Consider the following 11,495-nt stretch of genomic DNA (forward strand, 5'->3'; position numbering starts at 1 on the left):
CTGTATGAATTTTAGTTTTATATCTTAAATAAATATACATTCTGTAATATAATAATGTAAAATAGGAAAGATTAATGAAAAATATTTCCGATGGACTATTGTGATTATTCACATGTTAAACTGTGAAACACTCTCTCTCACTCNTTTCTTATGGGATATATTCCCATTGAACCTAGAACTTACTTTTAACCTTTGTCCGTTGTATTTACCTTTTTTGATAATTTAGTACGCCGCAAAAGCCCAGTTCGGCCTGGTACCCAAAGAAGGATGATTTTGTTTACTCCAGCCTTTCAAGGCAGTCCCAAACTTCTCTGGGATTTACTACCGAACGGTTATATTAACTGGAAGTATTGGCCTTTGTTCCCGCCTTGTAATATGAAATATACAACAGCACGTATTTATCGAAACGCAACTTACAATGAGATCTATGTTTATATAATAATAAACATGTACGTTTTTTTAGTGACCGGTTGTTTAATAATTTGTTGGATTCGTGAGGAGCGGCCAAGAAAGAAGTAGTATAGAAACACACCTTTTTCATTGCTTTACCGACCTTTCGACCTTTATTCGGGTCATCTTCAGGGCTTGAATTAAATGCAAAACATATGTTGATTGGTAAAACTACAATACAGATGTAAATGTAAACTGTGAACCAAGTATTTCATACCCAATGGTTAAAAGATTATAAGTAAGTTCGGATAGGAATGCATCCCCAGAAGCATGCGCAAAATTTTATCAATGTACCATACTCAAGAATAGTACCATACATTATGTGAGTATGATTCTTGGTTCAATGTATATTTTGTAAATCACCCTGGCCCTGAAAAACTTATTTTCCTAAACTGTCTCAGTCTTGATCGCTCCTCACGAATCCAACAAATTAATAATATATATTTTGAGACAATGGTATTTAGTAGGCATACATGATACATTATTTCGTTTAAAAATCAAATAAAATTTGCTTTTTATATAATTAATGTTCGGCAATGGAAGTACAGTGAATACAACCCTCTTTTCAGAATGGTTAAGGTTAATTTAATAGCATATTTTTTTAATACGAATCTGGCTTGAAAAGGAGTTTTCTCTGGCAATTTTTGAAGGGTAAAAGTCAACATACATAAAAACCATTCAGGTTCCTTTTGCCAGTTAACATGGGCAGTTTTCGCTTCATATCACGAACACTCGTTGCACTCGGATAAGCTCGCCGCTTTGTTCTCCGGTAATTAACAGATGCTAATCTCAGACTTCAACAGACGAAAATTAATTCCTGGTTCATCTTTTTCAAGGGAGGACAAGGGGGAGGAAAAGTAATGAATTCCGTTTTTGGCGTGGTCGGGCAGAATTCATTCAAAGCTCGTTAATTTTCTAATCCCTTTTATGCTCGTTATCCTTAAATGAATGAAGGATTATAATTGCTTCTTCGGATACGTCGGTTCACCCGGTAATTGTTTCTGTTTTCCCGATTCAAAAAACTCAAATTCATATATACGTCCCATTTCGGGAGAGTGAATGGGGTGCTTTTTTGAAACCGATCACTCCAAAACGAGAATTGTGCATGACTTAGCTGAATGTTGGCGATTCTAGAGGCCGTTAGCAATTTTATTGTTAACGAGATCCTCTCAATCTTACTTCTTGCAACCTATCCGATATTTTCGATTAATATTTTGGTTGTTAATGATATCATTAAATTTATTATGGCTAGATTTGATGCGCAACAATCAATTGATTGATATGGTTTAAGGAAATGTTTCAGAAAAATAAGCGCAATAAACGAGGTGGTCAGTGAAAATTAAAGTCTTTATTTCTAAATAAATACCTTTTAAAACATTTAAAATGTTATTGGTCACACTAGTTTATGTGTCTTTGTCTTAAAAAGTTAAATAACACAAAAACATATTGTACGATTTTTTCTTCGGGCCTGGAGGGTGAAGAACCTACACTTTTTATTTCTAATTTATGTAGGTCTACTTACTTTTACTGATTTGGGTCTAGAATAGAAAAACCACGATGTTTAGCTACTTCCCTTTGTTTCTATCAAAAACATCATACCAATTTTCAACTTTAAATCAACTGGGAACAATGTCCTTAGTTTTAGAACGTTACAGTAAGATGTTTCATGAAGTTTGGATGATAAATTATGTTTCAAAATTATGTTGTTCTTCTGTCTGTTTAATGAGGACATAGTTAGAAATTATGTCACGTACTCAGGTTGCTATTTTGAAATTATTAAAATCTTTTATGTTTAATTTCAAGTTATTTCTTGAACTTTTAAATAGGGACTACTACTTTTCACATGAATTCTTTCGTGGTTTTTTGTCAATTTTTGTCAAGAAAAACATTATTTGACTTAGGTTACTTGACAATATAGACATACGTTTTCATGTATATTTACGTATGTACATTAAACATTTTTCTTTTTTTGTCAATATGATGGCAAAGAAAAAATCTGATTATTAACTCAAGGAAGTTAGTTAGTAGTAACTAGTTAGTAGTAGTTAGTTAGTAGTAATTAGTAAGTCAGTTCTGCCAGGATGAAGTTTAACCTGTTGTTGTTGTTGACGTGTGTGCCGAATATGTTGTACATTTGTATGGTGAATTTAGCAAGGAAATTATTTAAGCGGCGACAACATAAAGGCATAGATCTTCATCTTCTTCCCACATTGATGAAAAAATAATCTATTTTATTATTTATAAAATTACTTTAATTTTTTGATAAATGCTTGTACGATTATTGTGATTATCAATTTTTTAAATTTCAAATTTTGTATTATCAATAGGCAGACATAATCATGACACATCTACTAAATACAGTCACACCACAACTTCCTTTCACATCAAATTCAAACTACATTAGATACATTTAATAGCTTTCACCCACGCCTACAATTTACACATGAAATCAAAAGCAACAAAACAATACCATTTTTAGATACACTCGTAATAAAACAACCCGATGGCACATTAATCACAGATTGAAATCAAAAACCAAGAAACACAGATCGCTACCTCAACTTTACATCTCACCATCCTCTTCATACAATAGTAAACACCGCCAAAGGGTTACTTCACAGAATGATTACCCGAAGACATGGATCATTTCACCACAAGAACATAAAGATGTACAAACAGATCCTCCATAACAATCTATACCCTAAACACAAAATCAACAGAATAATCAACACTAACACCATCCACTATTACTAATAATACTACATTATGTCTATCGAATACAAACAAACCAGCATACATTTCCATATCTTTCATTCACGGCCTATCACATAAATTAAACACATTTCTCTCGTCCGATAACTTGAAAATAGCTTTCAAAAATTATAAAACAATTCAAACACTTTTTTCCAAAATTAAAGATCCCACACCAATAACAAATAAATCTTACGTAATCTACACAAGATCAACTGTCCGGCAACTTACATCGGTCTTACAATCCAATATCTGGACAAGAGAGTAAAGCAACATATCTACGATTGCAAAAAACTTAGCAAAATCCTACAGCACTCGCTACCCACCATCTTGAACACCAACACAATTTCGACTTCAAAAATCCAAAAATACTACATACAGAACAAAACAAACATAAACGTAATTTCTTAGAAATGGTTTTTACAGCCATTACAGAACCAATTACAGAACAGACAAATGTAAACTCAGTCGCAGCTGCGCCAATATCATCAATCAAATTACATACACATACAGATAACATACCTATATCATCACATTACATTCCACACATAAAATATTTTTCATATAGTCTAATTTCCCAACAATTTAGCTTTCCTTTTCCTTTTTATCTCTTTCTATATATCCCTGAAAGGATAATCTGGCCGAACCATTACCAACACATTTTTTCCCTTTGTCGGCTCTTTTCACCTCAAAGAAGCCGACGCCTTATACAAAAATGTCTTTTCTATACCGACATCCTTCCCCACCCCTTTAAAATCCAACGTATATAAACACAAAACAGCAATATCTCACTGGCACTCTCGACACGGCACGCAAGAATGGCACAATTACACAGAAGACAAACACTTTGAGTGAGTAGAAATACTTTGATTGAATATATAAAAAATATATTTTGCATTGTATAAATTCACTTTTCCACATCCAAAATGTAATTGTCATCCCAGGCCCTAAAGATGATCTCAATAAACATCGAAAGGTTGGCACGATAAAGAAAATGTTTTTCTGAAACCTACATCACACCAGACCGCATCTCACAATTTCTAAATAAATATCAATTAACGGTCACTAATCACCACACATTATCAATAGGATTAAAAAGTCAAAAAGTGACACACTTCAAATCATGTGTTTTATTTTCATGGTTTATGTTTTGCTTATAGCAGTTTACACTCACTAATGATTATTTAAATATTATGCAAAGTTGGAAAATCGAATCACTGAGTTTTTGATATAATTTTCCTTGACGGGCAAATATTTACTTCCAACATTATGTATATTCCGACCGTAACAATTTAATAATTGTTTTAAGAATACCATTTTGATAATGTTCTTACAAACATGTTGGCATTTGATTGACTTATCGATATGCCATGTGTCAATCTGAATCTGAAAGTGTTCGAAGTAAGAAATAAATAGAAGAAATATCGCTCGAAAATGTTCCCTTGTAATAAAATATATACGGAAGTTCACGTGTATTCCCCAGGAAATCTTGTAAAGAGAGGAAATCTTGAGTAGAAGTGAGATGTGTCCCACGCAATAGACTCAAGCCGAACAGTAATTTTCCCCCCCGAGGACTATAAACAAAAAGGTTCTCGCATCGAAAATGTATGTCCTAACAAACAAAACGAGTGTGTAGGGTAAAATCGATGCCTGTGCCATCATCATTGATCGGATCGAAGCAGCATGCAGGGCCGGGCGGGCGACCCCTGTAATTAAAACACAGTCTATAGCAGGTAATCAACTGAAAGCACTAATTACAAGGCCCCTAACAAGTTAATAAAGTTCGTAACAACATTCTTCTTTCCTTCTCCCGCTTTCATTAAAGTCACAGAGAAGATCAATTATTAAAAATTGCCTCGACCCGCGAATAATCAGGGGGCGACATGTAAATTGATTATTTTCAATAATTGCTTTCCAGCAAATGGAATTTGACCGGTTGACCTCGCCTTTGCTGCAACGTTCTATTTAAATATTTCGGTTAATAAGAATCTCATTTCAAAACATGGGACTTTACTCACACAACACAATTTTTTTAATCGCAAAAAAAACATTGTTGAAGAACATGAACGTTCATCATTGCGAATTTCTGGATAGTTTCCATATTTATTTTATAACTCGCATAATAATTCAACTTTTACATTTAAAAAAATAATAATCCACTGAGCGGAAAAATTTAGAAAAAGAAGTAGAAAAATTATATAACCAAATTCAGTTAGCAAATTATGTCCTTTCCTTCGTAAACTACGCAATTTGGCCGTCCACACACGGATCTACTCAAAAGAAATCGATTAGTGACTCGAATTACTAATGAGTCCGAATGGGTCACTTCCAATGTGACTGAACAGAACAGCGCAGACGACGCCACTGATTACGAACACTACTAACACTCAAACCCCTATCCAACTAGTGACTGAAGTTGCTCAGTTTTGATTTTCTAGACGGACGAACAACACGCAAGCACATTGTTCATGATAGAAGTGAACCATACAGTTTTATACAACTTTACTGGTTATTTGAAGATAGGTGACACTGAAACGGCATGGCATGAAGTTGGAAAAAAGCACGAACGCAAGATCTTCTAATTCTTTTTCTTCTATAGCAATGATTGCATAGTAATATGACAGCTTGATCGCTTGAATCATTACTCTCAGCGAATAAAAGACAGGGATGTTGTTCTTTCCAAGATTTCACTAAAGAAACTACTCTTTGAACTATTATAACTGTTTCGTGTGTCGATCACCATCACTATTGAGTTATTATCTCATTATGGATTCCATGTACAAAAATCAGTTTTGTATATTATGATTAGTTTCGTGTGTAGACGACCTTAGACAACTTCATCGTGTCCACACGCAATTTCGTAGACTTGGCTATTGTTGGAGAGTTGAAAAAATAGAAATTCGTCGCACCAATCTGGTAAAACATGAAAAAGTATTTTTTTAAATATCGCTTTATCTTTTGCCTTCTAGGACCCTGAATCTAGCATCTGAATTGAAATCTAGCAATTAAATTAGTACTTTTGAGTTTAGTATTAATAATTTCTTCCTTGAGATGGAGTATTTTTCCTCGAATCTTTAATTCTTTATTATTCCTCGAACAAAGAATCTATCATTTCAAAATTATTAAATGAAACAGTTTTATTTAATTCGCCATTGTCTAGAAAGTTTCGTTACAGCGAAGTAAATTTTTGAAATTCTAAAAATGGTAGAATAAAATGTGTCGTGATTAGTCGATGATTATTCGGAAATCGTGAGATGCGGTCTGGTGTGATGTACGTTTCAGAAAAACATTTTCTATATCGTGCCAACGTTTCGATCTTATTGAGATCATCTTCAGGGCCTGGGATTTACAAACATTGTTTAAATTTAACAAATACATGTAGGATGTGGAAAAAAGTGAATTTATACAATGCAAAAATAAATTTTTTTATATTCAAAGTATTTCTACTCACTCAAAGTGTTTGTCTTCTGTGTAATTGTGCCATTCTTGCGTGTTGTGTTGAGACACTGGCACTCTCAACACGACGCAAGAATGGCACACTTAAGCAGAAAACAAACACTTTGATTGAATATAATTTTAAAAAAATTTGCATTGTATAAATTCACTTTTTTCCACATCCTATATGTATTTGTCAAATTTAAACAATGTTTGTAAATCCTAGGCCCTGAAGATGATCTCAATAAAGATCGAAACGTTGGCACGATATAGAAAATGTTTTTCTGAAACCTACATCACACTACACCGCATCTCAAGATTTCTGAATAATTACAAGCTTACTTAAGTATTATTGGCTTATATTGTCAAACCTTTCAGTGGGAAAACTAATCCAAATATTTTCCAAATTTCTCTGGAAAATTCACTTCTCCAGACTATCAGTATAGAATCATATATCTTATTGTAAACTGTAACTGTACTGCTAACTGTAAGAAATTGGATATCATGGATGCGATGATTCTTGATGATACAATAAGCGATCGTGTTTCCAAACAAAACCTAAACGACGAGGGCTGGAACATGAAAATTAAAAAGTTGAAAAATGGTAAATTAATTTAAAGTGAATGATGAATGGTATTCATGGATTGATCATATATAATTTGATTCGTCGTCCAATTATATCAATCAATGTGCGCTCATATTTTGACTTGGCTTTTCAGATTCCGTACGATGGCGAGGTGAAAATTTTCACCTTTTCATGCTTTTCAAAATTTTTTTGTTCAGACTTGATTGGATTGCTCTTGGGCTTACTGAAATTTACTAATAAAGTCACTTATTCCACATCCTAAATGTATTTGTTAAATTTAAACAATGTTTGTAAATTCCAGGCCCTGAAGATATTCTCAATAATGATCGAGACCTTGGCACGATAAAGAAAATGTTTTTCTGAATCCTACATCACACCAGACCGCATCTCACAATTTCCGAATAATTATTAAAAGAATTAGGTTCATTACTTGCAACGGGTTATTTATGTTAATACTAAATGTTAGTAGTGTCTTATGCACTAGTACACATATGCCTGCATATTGAGATTACATCTTGTATTATTTTCTTGCATCTCACGATTTCCGAATAATAATCGTACTTCCAATGTTTAAATTCTATTGGTTCTTGTCAATAAAACCTCTGTAAATTGGACATAAAGGTTAAAATAAAACGATTCGTTGCCTAGAAAATTTATCTAAGATTTTAATAATCACCTCAATATGCATATGAAAAACTGTAGAAATGTTTAAGTTGGGGTGAGTATTTAGAATCCTTTTTTGAAAATGATGGTTCTACCCACACATTTCTTGAAGTTCCACTCCTTCAACCTGATGATGAACATTTAAAGTTTTGGGATCCGGATCATTGTAAACAAGATATCTTGCAGTAGTACGTAGGAAAAAAATATCTGTGTAAATGTAGGAAAAACTGTTTTTGTGTGACAATTATAAAAAAATTTGTATCTTCTTGACCCGTTTTCCGAAATTCTGCTCTATACACACATTCCTGTTAAAGATCTACTCAGCTTTTGAAGTACAGTATTTACTCCTTCTTATCATCCTCATGTATAATAACTAGATTATATTGGGTTGTCCGGAAAATAATGCAGGATTTTGGTATTAAACAAAAAAAAAAGAAACTAGTTACTTTAAAGCAATGTTCTTTAATCAAAATAATTTCCCATACTCTCAATACATTTCTCCCAACGTGTTGGTAACTTATTAATCCCTNCAAATGAGTAATCCTGTAAACGTAAACAGAATATTTTATATAGATTTTTTTTAATGAAAACTTAAAATCCTGCATTATTTTCCGGACAACCCAATAATAATGCTTTATTTAAGTAACAGTGACAATGAATTAGAAAGTATCAATGATTCTATATATCAAAAGTCTCACCTGTGTTCAAAGTGAGAAGTATAATTTTTGTTGTTAAATAATATTATTAGTAATACTCTCAGACCTGCAAGGACTTTCGGAGTCGGTCTGTGGGACTCGGCCAAATCCTCCAACATCCAACGAATTCAATCGTTTCAATCTAAAGTTCTCCGCTGTGTCCTCAATGCTCCGTTGTACGTCACCAATCAAATTATCTATAAAGACCTTAAAATCCCATTCGTGAAAGATCTTATCCGAACACGCTTCCTCAATTTCCACTCTAAACTATCTCTCCACCCTAATCCACTAGACGAAACTATTTCCTCAACGTCCCACCTCACTACCCTCCACGCCGTTTAAAATAACGATGGCCTCGTGACCTTTTATCTTAACCAACCCAATTAAATAAAAGAGAGTTCCAGCACTGGTTGGTTTCTCTCCCCACGCTTCCTGGTTTGATCTACCAGATTTGTATATAACTTTACTATTTGTGCAATGTATATTTTTCTACAGATAGCAATAATAATGTAATAATAAAATTAATTACGTTAAAAATCAAATAATCTGTAGTATTTAGCTACTTAACAACATAGCTGTGAGACAAATAGCTACAGTTGATAGTATCAAACAAATTTTTTTATAAGAGAGGTTTATTTTATATTACAACAGACGAATTTATCGTTTAAATAAAACCTTAAAATTGAAAAATTACTAAAATATAACATATTTTTTAATGATTAAAAAGGTTACATAAAGGCGGAAAAGGGCGGTACATATTTTCTCTCTTGGTATTTTTCTGAAATCCTGGTTTTGAAACAGGAATTGTAAAAGTTCATTTAATAATACTGGAAAGGTGGATAACAACCCAATTAATTTTCTACAGGACTGACGAACCTTTTGGGCTTAATGAATTATTCATTAAATAAGGTATTCGTTACGCTCTTTTTTTTTCCCTGAAATGGCATTAACAACGTTTTACACCTGTACGAGTGGTTTTTGCTAAAAGAAATACGATAAACATTGGGATATGGAGCTTATATAAACTTGTCCAGTTTTGTGCAAATTTTGGAACGACTAGGTAGACTCATGGTTTACCAAATTATTGCGATTTTATAAATTGTTTTCCAAATATTATACCATGTTTTTAGAATCGGATACAAATTTGAAGTTTAGATTAGTCCAAATTTCGGTTATTCCGTTCTGTAATTTTTGTTTTTTCTTGTAAAAATAAGTTTTGACGTCAACCAGATTCTCTTCGTTCTTTACTAGGTAAGTTGTTTGTTAAAAAGTTACTCATAGAAGAATAAGTCAGACAGTAAAATTGGTAAATTGGCTCTTTTCAAGAGAATATAAACATATTTCAAAAGGATTTTTCATTAAAAAGTATTGACAATTTAAAAATATATTGGCAAAATATCGAGGCAAAAGTACGATAACGTCTGCTATGAACTGAAAGAAACAGACCTAAAGAGAAACTCACTATTTTTCTTGGTCCGCTTGACCAATTAATAACATTCAATTAATTAAGGTTTTTAGTTGAGACAAAAAAGCCAATGGCACGAGCGGGATTCGAAACCACGATCTTCAGCTAGATACGCCGCTGCTCTACCACTTGAGCTATCGTCCACTCGGACACTAACTTCCCATCACAACCGCACCTATTGAATTTCCCCTCCTTTTTGCCATTTTTCAAATGTCTTGTAATCGGATTGGATTCTCGGTGACAAATGAAATGGCCACGGAGAGCTATAGTGAAGAGTACTCCATTTTAATCAATTAAATTCACTATTTTTCTTAGTCCGTTTGACCAATTAATAACATAAAATTAATTAAGGTTTTAAGTTCGAAAGTGAATTTTATATCAACTAAAACCTTAAATAATTGAATGTTATTAATTGGTCAAGTGGACCACTAAGCTCTCTATGGCCATTTCATTTGCCGCCGATAATCCAATCCAATTACACGACATTTGAAAAATGGCAAAAAGGAGGGAAAATTCAAAAGGTGGGGTTGAGATGGAAAGTTAGTGTCCGAGTGGATCGAAGTCACGATAGCTCAAGTGGTACAGCAGCGGCGTGTATAGCCGAAGGTCGTGGGTTCGATTCCCGCTCGTGACACTGACTTTTTTATCTCAACTTAAAACCTTAATTAATTGAATGCTAAACAGAAACCTTTAAGTTAAATTTCTTGTATAAAAGGAAATCCCTTTTGCGTGAAATCTTTCTACTTACTTTACTACTAACAAATATTTCAAAAGAAACACCTAAATCATATTAGCAAATATATCCCCCCTAATATCCATGACTGATATTTATATTGAAGTAATAGAAGTATTAAAAAACAAGATATAAATAATAACATAAATCATACAAAGTTTAGCATAGTACATTCACTATGGGCGCCAAGAAATGACAACCGTAAACGAACATCTGTCTATGGGAGCGAAAAAACGCAAAGTGAAGAGTCGAAAGCATTAAAATTAAGACAGACAACAATGTCTCTATTTATATATATTGTAGGGATAGATGGGAAATACACTGACAGGCAAAAAGTTCCACCCAATTGATTTTTTTCATTTTCACGATAAAAGAAATTTCTGTTGTCGTCAATTCATTTGATTATGCTATGTTTTAAATTGGGAATATCAATTAGATGTCAACAGACTTAATCTTTAATCCAAAACAACAGTAAAAGATTTTTCAATTTTTACTTTTTATATAATTTAAAATGCTAGGTCAGTCTCATTTGAATTCTGAAGCAATAAACTGTTTACTTTTCATCTTTGTTTCCTTAATTTCAATTTTTAAATTTAAAAATGCCACTTAGTGCTGAGGAAGTTGGGCGTGGTGCGGGTCTTGTTCATAATGGACGCCGTTAGACGTTAGACGTTAGACGTCGTTAGAAACTGAGTCCTACCATAAAATTCACGGTTC

At 33.1% G+C, this 11,495-nt stretch overlaps 1 non-coding gene across 1 annotated transcript; it reads left to right on the forward strand.

The window, feature by feature from the left end:
- The first annotated feature begins 10,606 nt into the window (after positions 1-10,606).
- Positions 10,607-10,679, forward strand: Trnay-gua. Its single transcript has one exon. It is a non-coding gene; the product is annotated as a tRNA-Tyr (tRNA).
- Positions 10,680-11,495: the final 816 nt, after the last annotated feature.

The sequence above is a fragment of the Cimex lectularius genome, unplaced genomic scaffold, assembly GCF_000648675.2.
Source record: "Cimex lectularius strain Harlan isolate CLEC.00 unplaced genomic scaffold, Clec_2.1 scaffold157, whole genome shotgun sequence".
Lineage (NCBI taxonomy): Eukaryota > Metazoa > Arthropoda > Insecta > Hemiptera > Cimicidae > Cimex > Cimex lectularius.